The sequence below is a fragment of the Ursus americanus genome, chromosome 17, assembly GCF_024610735.1.
Source record: "Ursus americanus isolate L20-20 chromosome 17, mUrsAme1.1.p, whole genome shotgun sequence".
NCBI lineage: Eukaryota > Metazoa > Chordata > Mammalia > Carnivora > Ursidae > Ursus > Ursus americanus.
In genome coordinates, this window is record NC_142143.1 from 12499595 (window position 1) to 12509263 (window position 9669).

The 9669-nt window shown below is 51.2% G+C and overlaps 1 long non-coding RNA gene across 1 annotated transcript in view; it reads left to right on the top strand.

The window, feature by feature from the left end:
- LOC123780683 (uncharacterized) overlaps positions 1-8738 on the top strand; it is a 192361-nt gene extending 183623 nt beyond the window's left edge. The window contains exon 4 of the long non-coding RNA XR_006776484.2: positions 7833-8738. This is a non-coding gene — a long non-coding RNA (uncharacterized LOC123780683). The remainder of the gene's footprint in view (positions 1-7832) is intronic.
- The last annotated feature ends 931 nt before the right edge of the window (positions 8739-9669 follow it).

Consider the following 9669-nt stretch of genomic DNA (forward strand, 5'->3'; position numbering starts at 1 on the left):
CTCAATCTTACTTGACCACGGACCCTGCTCCCTCTCTCACTTCATCCCCCATCAACTATGCTGGTCCTGCAGAACTCACTCTGACTGTTGCCACTCTGTTTCAGGCCCCTTCCTGGGGATGTCGGCGGGCAAAGCTTCTGAAGAGAAGGGTTGGGGAGCCCTGAACAAGGTTGTGGGCAGAGCTGCCTCCGGGTCTGGAGCCTGGACACCTGCCAGCTGGGAGGGGAGGCTCAGCTGGACAGCACTTCCTTTGCACCTGTGCAAATATTCCGTTTTATGAGGCCTGGAAAGAGTAAGACAGCATGTGCCCAGGGGCATTCTTTGGAGAAGCTGGGGAAAATAAGCTCTGGCCTAATGGAAAACAGGCAGTGACACTGTGAAAAATCCGGCTATTTGTTTAGAAGATGCTGACCAGCCTGGGTGTCTCTTTTGAGGCTGTGCATGCTGGGAAGTGGTATCTGGGGAACCAGGACCATCTGGAGTTGGAGGGATGCTGGCATTCCAGCCTTCATGCAGGCAATGGGGAAGAGAAGGTGAGGAGCCTGAGTGCATACTGAGGTCAGTGGGGAGTGCCAAAAATGGAGAGGACAGCAATCTTCATGGATGGGTGGACTTGACCCCTGGCCCATGAAGGCCAGCGCTGGGACCAATGAGGGGACCTTACAAGGAGGGGTGAGCCTCAGCTCAAGATAAGCCAGAAACTTCTAAGCACTACCTAATGAAGCAGCACACTGCTGTCCCCAGACATGTTTGACGTAGGCCCTGGTGACCAGCTGACTCTATCCATACAGCTTTGTGCCCACGACATCCCTGATCCCTGCAGCACTGGGAAAAGTGGGGCCAGACCTGAGCTCAAATCCTGACTGTCACTGACTTGCTGTGTGACCTTGGACAAGTTGGTTAACCTCTCTGTGTCTCAACGTCTTCATTACTAAAATGGAGTAATAGTGTCCCCACCTCACAGGGTGTTGTGAGGACTAAATGAGTTAGTACACAGTGGGAGTCTGGACTGCCGGGCATACAGAAAGCACTACATAAATGTCACTGCTGGTATTCAGTTATCCATATCTGCTCCTTCTAGCGCTCAGTTCCTTGGCCCTGTCACTGGCCTTGCTCTGGCTTTTTTTTTTTTTTTTTTTTAAGATTTTATTTATTTATTTGACAGAGAGAGAGAGAGACAGCCAGCGAGAGAGGCAACACAGGCAGGGGGAGTGGGAAAGGAAGAAGCAGACTTCCCAGCACAGCAGGGAGCCCAATGCAGGGCTCGATCCCAGGACCCCGGGATCATGCCCTGAGCCGAAGGCAGACGCTTAACAACTGAGCCACCCAAGCGCCCCTTGCTTTGGCCTTGGTTTAAGTTTCTAGGGCTTGTCCCCTGCCTCCAGATATTTTGGTTCCCCGCGCCTGGGTCTTCAACCCTCATTTTGGCTTCCTTTGCTTTCTCTCCCTGGATCTACAGTGGGCACTGCTGGCTGTCGGTGTCATGTCTTATTAGCGTATTATCAATAAGAGCATGGAATCTGGGGTCAGAGAGACCTGGGCTCAAATCCTAGCTCTGCCGCTTAGCAGCTGTGTGATTTGGGATCAATATCTTAACCATGCCGGGTCTCAGTTTTCCTCATTTAGAAAATGGGTATGAATAGTACTTATCTCACACGGTTATTATGAAAGTTATGTGGGAAATTCATAAAAAGTACTTATGATAGTGCCTGGCACATAGTAAAGGTACAGGAAGGGTTACCTATTGTTCCTGTTAGGATCATCATTGCTGTTCCCAGGGTGCTGTTTGCAGTGGGCCAAGAAAGGGAGATCCTGAGTTCAAATCCTGATTCTGCCATTTGCTAGCTGTGTGACCTAGGGTAAGTCACTGCTCCTTTCTGGGTTTCAGAATAATCCTTGGCTCCCAGAAGGAGCCCTTTGGTGGCTGCTTTTCTGTCTTCAAGGCACTGATGTCCTGGCCTACCAGCTTCTTCCTGACCCAGAGAGACCCAGCCTGGTCTAGGCATCTGAGCTCTGAGCCTCTGGGTCCCTGAGTGTACACACTGATGATCCTCACCCTGGGGTCCCCCCTGCCAAAGCCCAGAGCCCCATTCCCACTTCCCTGAGGGATTCTGTGGGGAGGACGGGAGGACTCCTTCCTTGGGAGGGCACCTGGAGTAGTGGTCTCCATGCTGCCTCTGGCCCAGGTTGCTGCCAGCTCGGCCACCATCTTTCTGGCTCCCGGGGCTGGCTCTGTGGATGTGTCAGATACCATCAGGACCACCTGAGCTGGACGGCCCCAGCTCCGGCACACACAGCCTTAGATTAAAGTCAAGCTGCCATCCAACCTCGGGATCCACCCCACTTTCCATTCGACAAATACTAATTGAGCACCTAACCAAGCGAGGCACTGTTTTAGGCACTAGCGATAGAGAAGCCAACAAAACAAAGTTTCTAGCCTCTGGCAGACCGGTTACCGTTCACCAAACTCCACTTCCCTTCCTGGAGAAGGATTATACTTTCCCATCCCACCGAATTCAGGTTTGGCCAGTGAAATCTGAATGGAATTATGTGTACCGGCTAGTTCATGCTTTGCCACGTTCTCTTTTCCCTCTGGTAAGTCACCTGTAATATTCCAGATAGTAGCTCTCCTTCAGCCTCGGTCTTAGAGTGGGGACGGTGGTGACGCAGGAGTCGAGCCCGCAGCTGACCCATGTTGGACAGGGTGTGAGGAATGAACCCTTGTGCTCTGAGGCACTGAGCTTTGGGGCTTGTTTGTTAATGTGGCAGAGCCTAGCGTATCCTGACTGATACATTGTCCTTGTGAAGATTCTATTCCACTGGAGAAGAGAGAGAAGAAATGATACACAAATAAACGTGTAACATACTATCAGGCACTATGTGGAAATACTGAGGAAGGCAGAGGGATAGAAAGTGATGGGGGTGCTGCTACTCTAGGTGGGGGGACTGAGGAAGCTTGCGGAGGAGGGGACGTCTGGCCTGAAGGAAGCCAAGGAGTGAGCCAAGTGGAAATTAGAGGGAAGAGGGGCAGTAGATGCGAAGAGCCTGAGGTCAGTCTGTGGCCCATGTGTTCAAGAAACAGCAGGGACCATTGTGCCTGGAGGGCAGAGGGAGTAGAAAGAGAACCTTCTGGAGAACGGGTAGAGGTAGGTCCAATCCTAGGTCCTACAGTAAGGATATGGGATTTGATGCCAAGTGTGCTGGGAAGCTGTTGAAGGGTAGACAGCAGGGAAGTGACATAATGTCACTTATATTTTGCAAAACAGGCTGTCCTCTCTGTGGAGAGGAGACCACAGGGGTGAGGGACAAAGCAGGGAGACTCGTCAGAAGGCTACTGCAGCTCCTTGCAGGCCGGGGCTCATGGTGGTTTCCCCTGGGGTGCTAGAGAATCCATGGGGAGAGAAGAGACTCAGCGCCCCTGTTGAAGGGATAGGTAGTGAGGGCCACGCTGGCTTTGGTTGGAATTTCCATCCCTATATTCTCCAGGGTGAACATGCCTTTCCATTCATCTTTGGGTGTTATTTTTCATGGTTCTCAGACTCACCTGGGAACATGTGAAAATGCCTAGGGTCCACACCATCCCCGATCCCTATTCTGTTGGTTTCGAGGGCAGTTAAGCGTCTTCAGTAAGAACTCCAGGAGGTTCTGCTGCAGCTGACCTGGAGACCATACACCAAGAAACACAGTCCTAGAGCATATGCAGAAGTCATATAATTCAGGGACCCTCTACTCTATTGGGGTTGGACCTGGAGGGGCCCAAGCAATCTCTTCTATGTCAAGAAGTTGAATGATTGTTCCATCACATGGAAACTCTTCAGAGCTCACAGTAACACCATAATAGTCTGAGAATTACCCCAAAGAATAGGAACCTGAAAGGAGGCCATCAGGTCATTCCTACTTGATGTACCCCTCATCACTTATGGGGTGCAGCCTGGTTCCGGGAGTGGAGGTGGGAAAAGGGGCTGGAACCGTGTGAGGTCTGTGAAATGTTTGCAATGAAAGGAGACATTTAAAAAGTTTTATTTTATTTTTATTTTTATTTATTTATTTCTTAGAGAGTACACATATGTGCGAGTGGTGGGGAGGGGCAGAGAGAGAGAGAGAGAGAGGAAGAGAAAGTCTTAAGCAGGCTCCACACTCAGCACGGAGTCCAACACAGGGCTTGATCCCACAACCCTGAGACCATGACCTGAGCCCAAATCAAGAGTCGGACGCTTAACCAGCTGAGCCACCCAGGTGCCCCTAACAAGTTTTGTTTTAAATGACATATAAACTTCGGTCCATCTTGGTTCCCTGAGAAACATCCCTTGCTCCCGTCTTGCCACTAGTCATTAACATATGAGGAAGTCCCCCAAAATCCCATGAGCAAGGACATCTCTCTCATTCCTGTTTATTCCCGGATTCCTCACAGGCCCCTGCTCCCTGGACGGCAGTCTTGGTACCGGACCACGGGCATGTAGTCATTCTCAGCCAAAGTCTGTTTGGATCCCAAACAGAAGTCAAAATCCACATTGAAATCCCCTAACTCCTTGGGCAGGAACAAAATTTGAACCATAGGAAGGAGGAAATCCAAGGGGAGTCAGCACCAGATAGTTTATCAGACAAATCCCTTCTGGGTTCTTAGCTCTTGGGGATTTAAGACAGAGCACGATTGCCTTCATGCCGATCTCAGGTGACTGCAGGGTCGTCTAACAGGTGGCCTCCATGGCTTGCTGCCCTCTGAAGTTATTCCCTCCCATTTGTCTGGTGTTCGTCTCGCTCTTGCGTTTGGAAGCCATGAAGGTCAGGATTGAGGTGTGGTGAGCAGGGGCAGGGGTGGGAGGGTGGAGGAAGCGGGCAGCTGGTGAGTAGTGAGGAGGTGGCTCCACACCTCTAAGAGGTAGCTGATCTTGTGAGGTCATGGTCACAGGGAACCACGGGCTGAGCTGGTGCTCCCAGATGAGTTGTTGGTCTTCTCCCTATCTGCCCTTCCCCTCTGCAGTGTCCCACATTCAGGCCCGCTGGGCACCCAACCCACCCTGCTGCCATGCATCACAGCCTTGCTTTCCAGGTGAAGCCACTCTGGAGGCAGAGAGGGCTTATTCAACCTCGGTGGCCCCCTGTGCCAGCCAGCACGCCCTCCTGGCCTTTAGCCAGGACCTGGAGGCACTTCTGGCTCTGAGCTGCCCTTGCAAGTGCCCCCAGTTGCTCCCGGTGAGGCCGTCGAGGCAGCCGGTTGGAGCATGATTTCAGGGTTCCTGCTCTTGCCCATTCCGGGGCTCTGCTGGGTTACAACCACACGTAGGCTCCCCACCGCTCCCCGCTCCTGTACCAGGTACCAGACCCGTATAGTCCCAGTTTCTATAACTGGAATTTTCTCTTTGAACTCTGTGCTTCTGTTCTCTGTTAGTCAGTGGGCTGCGCACTCAGGGAGCAGAGCATGTGGGAATGCGAGAAGCAATCTGCCCGATTCTAGTCAATTCATTCACTGAGAACTTAGCCTGTGTGGGTCCTGGGTTAGCCGCTGGAAGACAGCAATGAATAAGCCATCACCACAACAACCGCATCCTTGACAAGTCCTTGCCTGCAAGAAACTTGAACTAGTTCGGGAGGAAGGCTGGAAGAGACAGAATTCCAGTACAGAGTGAAAACGGCCATAGTAGAGAGAAATATGGATGTGTTGGGAGCATGGGGGAACCCCTGAATTGGGGTGGGAGAGGAGAGGAAGAGGAGGCAGACAACCCCAAGGAGAAGCTTGAGCAGATTCTCTGTGAAGGCTTGGAGTAGCCGGGGGAGAGTTTGGAGATAAGACTATTTTGAGCAGAGCAGAGAGCAGGTCGAGAGTCCCTGAGGCCCTAGTGGCGGGGGCCAGTCAAGGAACTGTGGGCGGTTTTGTGTGGCTGGAAAACTGAAGGGGTGGAGAGATGTGTGCTGGACAGGGCCCTGAGGCCACTCTGGGAAGTCTGGGCTTTATCTTCTATACCAGGGGTCAGCAAGTCTTTTTTGTAAAGGACCAGCTAGTAAGTAGTTTTGGCTTTATGGGTCCTACCGTGTCTGTCTCAGTTTCTCATTGCTGCTAGTATAGTATGAGAGCGGTCATTGACGATATATTAAAAAATGGTGTGACTGTGTTCCAATAAATCTTTATTTACAAAAAGAGATGATGGGCCAGATTCGGCCCGTGGGCTATAGTTTGCCAGCCCTGATGTAGATAATTGGAGTGGGGGGGTTTCTTGAGGGTTTTAAGTCAGAGAGTAACAGTCTGGTACTTAGTTTTGATTGATTGGTTGATTCGATCATCTATTCAGCAAGCATGTATTATGCTCCTAACATGTGCCAGGGGTTGGAGGAAGCCCTGGGGATCAGAGATGAAAAAGACATAGGTCCCTACTTTCAGAAACCCCCAATTCATAGGAGAGGGGGTGTGGACAGACTCACATAGGAGCAACTAGACTGTTGTCTCTGTGAAGGTAGGGTTCGTGTTTGTTTTGGTCAGTATGACACTTTCAGAGCATAGCACATAGTTATGCGCTCAATAAATATTTGTTGCGTGAATGAATGAATGAATGAATGAGTTGGCTCCCTGATCCATATGGACTCTGGCAAGCACTGTGCTTGAGTACAAGTGCAGTGTTTGACGGGAGCTTAGAGCAGCGACAGAGTCACTGTCACTGGCAATGTGTGTGTGTGAGAGAGAGAGGGAGGGAGGGAGAGATGGGGTGGAATCTGACTTTGACTCTGAAGGGAAGATGGGATTTTCATGTTTGAAATTGGCAGGCCTAGAGGAGGAGTGGGTGGTGGGGAAGGGACTAGCTGATTTCACTTTTCCACCCATCTCCCCCATTTCTTTTGGTTTCTTCTATTAGAATTACCGCCACCCAGGCAGATGGGTACCTAAACACTGGAGCAATGGAAACCCTCAGGAAGCATCTACGATCTATTAAAAAAGTGTCCCCACTATTAAATGGGAGCCCCCCCCCATGCTGTTCTGAATCATTTTAGCCAGCTTGTGCCCCTCCTGTAGCTTTTGTTGTCCCTCCATTAGGGGAGGCCAGATCACAGCCTGGTGGGAGACCTAAGTAAATCCATCAGATGAAATCATTTCCTACAGCCACCTTGAGCCCAAGCACACTGCTCTATAATAAGGATGTCATAAATGCAAAAGCAAATATTATTAAATTTTTGAATCGAAATTTATGGTGCAGGTTTCAGGGGCATGGGGAGCCTGTACCACCTTGCTTTTAAGTTTTCCAAACACCCACCAGAATGTTGAAGAGCTAGAGCCTGGAGCAGGGGCAGAGAGGAGCCCAGGAATGCCCCCCGCAGCTCTGACATGGCTCTGACCCCAAAGCCAGGTACATGGTAGAGTCCAAGGGGCTTGGCCTCTGTGAGCTTTGACTTCCCTACTTACCAAGAGGATTAATTCATTCAGTCAACAGATATTTTCTGAGAACCTACTATGTGCCCAGCACTGTGTGATGCACACCTCACAGGCTTATTGAGGGGATGAAAAAAATGTGTGAAGGGCCAGTTGTAGGTACAGAGTTACTTACATGATTCTAATGAGAGCTAGGTATTACACTTGTCTATGGACCTAGATTTCTTATATGTTCATCATCCATTCACTAAACTTCTAAAAAATAGCCTTTTAATTTTAATTTTACATTTACAGAAAAGTTGTAAAGGTAGCACAGAGAGTACCCTTCGCTCAATTCTGCCCAACATTAACCCCTGACATCGCCATGGGATATCTGTCAAATGTACGTTACTGACCTTGGGATGTTACTATTAGCCGAAATCCAGACCACTGGGAAGTCCTTCCATTTTCTGTCAATGTCCTCTTTCTTTTCCAGGAGCCAACCCAGGCGACCACATTGCATTTCATTGTCTGTGTCCCCAGTCCCATCTGGCCTACGGCAGCTTCTTAGGATATACTTCTACTGAGTCCTTACTGTATCCTGATGTGTGCTCGGAGCTCCTGCGTCTGCTATCCTAAAGCCTCTTCTCATCTTGTTTCCTTGGTTTCCTGCGCGGCCGTGTCTCCAGTGTGACCTGGGCTGACACACCTGTGACTTCAGCTCACGTGACCCTTCTCACAATAACATCTTGGCATGGGGACGAGCGACGGCACTGGACACACACAGCTCTGTCATCAAATTTTAACTCTTCCACTGGCTAGTTGCATACTTTAGGGAAAATTACTCATATTGGCATGGATTCAGAAAACAGATGCGAAGGGCTCAAGCAATAAGGGAAATGTGGTGCATTACATGAGAAGAAGTCCTGAGGCTGGAGGGGCCAAGGCTGGTTCACTCAGTGGCTCGGTGAGCTCATCGAAGACGCAGGTCCTTTCTGTTCTGTCACTCTCCTGCTTTAGCTTGTCTCAGCCCACCACAGTCACAAGAGGACCCACTGCTCACCTAGATGTCCTTCCTCCGTACCTGGGAATCTGGGGGTCCATTCTGCTCTTGGGGTCCCCTTGAGTAGGCTCCGGGCAGGCTCTCTCCCCATGGCCCGCCTCTGGCCCTGCTTTGCTCACACTTTGTGGCTGCGTCTCTCGATCGTGTTGTAGCCCATCTCCCTCTTTCTGCCTCACTGCCTCGCGCCAAGAGCTACAGCCCCTGGCCCCTAGATTCTTCAGGCACATGTCACACAGCAGACCACGGTGTGCAGACCATCCAGACCTAGCTGAGGCTCTCCCGCTGGCCTCTTTGAAGCCATCCTGGTGCCCTCACCTCCATTCCCTGACGACTGCCAAATAAAAGTCCCTGAATAACTAAACCCTCCCAAGGCTGCTCCAGTGTTTACTACAGAAGAGGTGGTGGACGGTGAGACACTGTGAAACGGGCGTCCCCCTCCAGACATCCTGGACAGGAGGTCCAGCACCTACCTCGAAATGTGGAATGTCTTGGGGCTGAAATTGAACTCGAGCCAGAAAGACCCCCCCCCCATGTTAGTGTCTGTCATATTATCATTAATAGTATTGTTACTACTATAATGTAGGGGGAAGAGTGTAGACCAGAGTCCCAGTTTCCTAACTCCCAGAGAGGGAAGTCTCCCCCTGACATTGTCTCTCGGAGGTTGGGGTCGTGGTCAGAGGCTCCAGGGGCAGGCCTGTGTTCTGGAATCAGCTCCTTTTCTGTGCAAGCAAGCAAGCGAGCGAGCGAGCAAACAAGCCCTTTGCAGGGGACACGTGCGCACACGCATACAGTTGCTCGCACGCAGGGAAGGCAATTAAAAGAACCAGAGCAGTGACACAGAGGCAGTCTGTCAACTGTGCCAAGTTGACAAATTTTGCATTGTAGAAACAAAAACAGGAGCTTAACCCCCTCCCTCCTCCTGCTAAGAGTGTAATGGAAACAGCGCGACCCTCCTGCAGCAGAGTGGAGGCGAGGTCTGGCAGGTGAACGTGGGGCCCTGCTGGTGCAGGCAGCCACTGCCCGGTCAGAAGCAGGGGGAGACGCTGGCGGGAGAGGGCTCTGCAGGGACCCGGGGGACACACCCATGTCCTGAGCATCTGCAGGGGCGCCGAGCTGAGCGGGTGATCTCCCCTGCTGCATGGTCCCCCTACCCGTGGTCTGAGAACGCCCACTTCTCAGGTGAGCAAGCAGGTTCCCAGGGGTGAAGGCCAGTACAGTGGCCCATGGCCAGAGGAGAGCCCCGCAAGTGTTCACATCCAGTTTTGTCTGA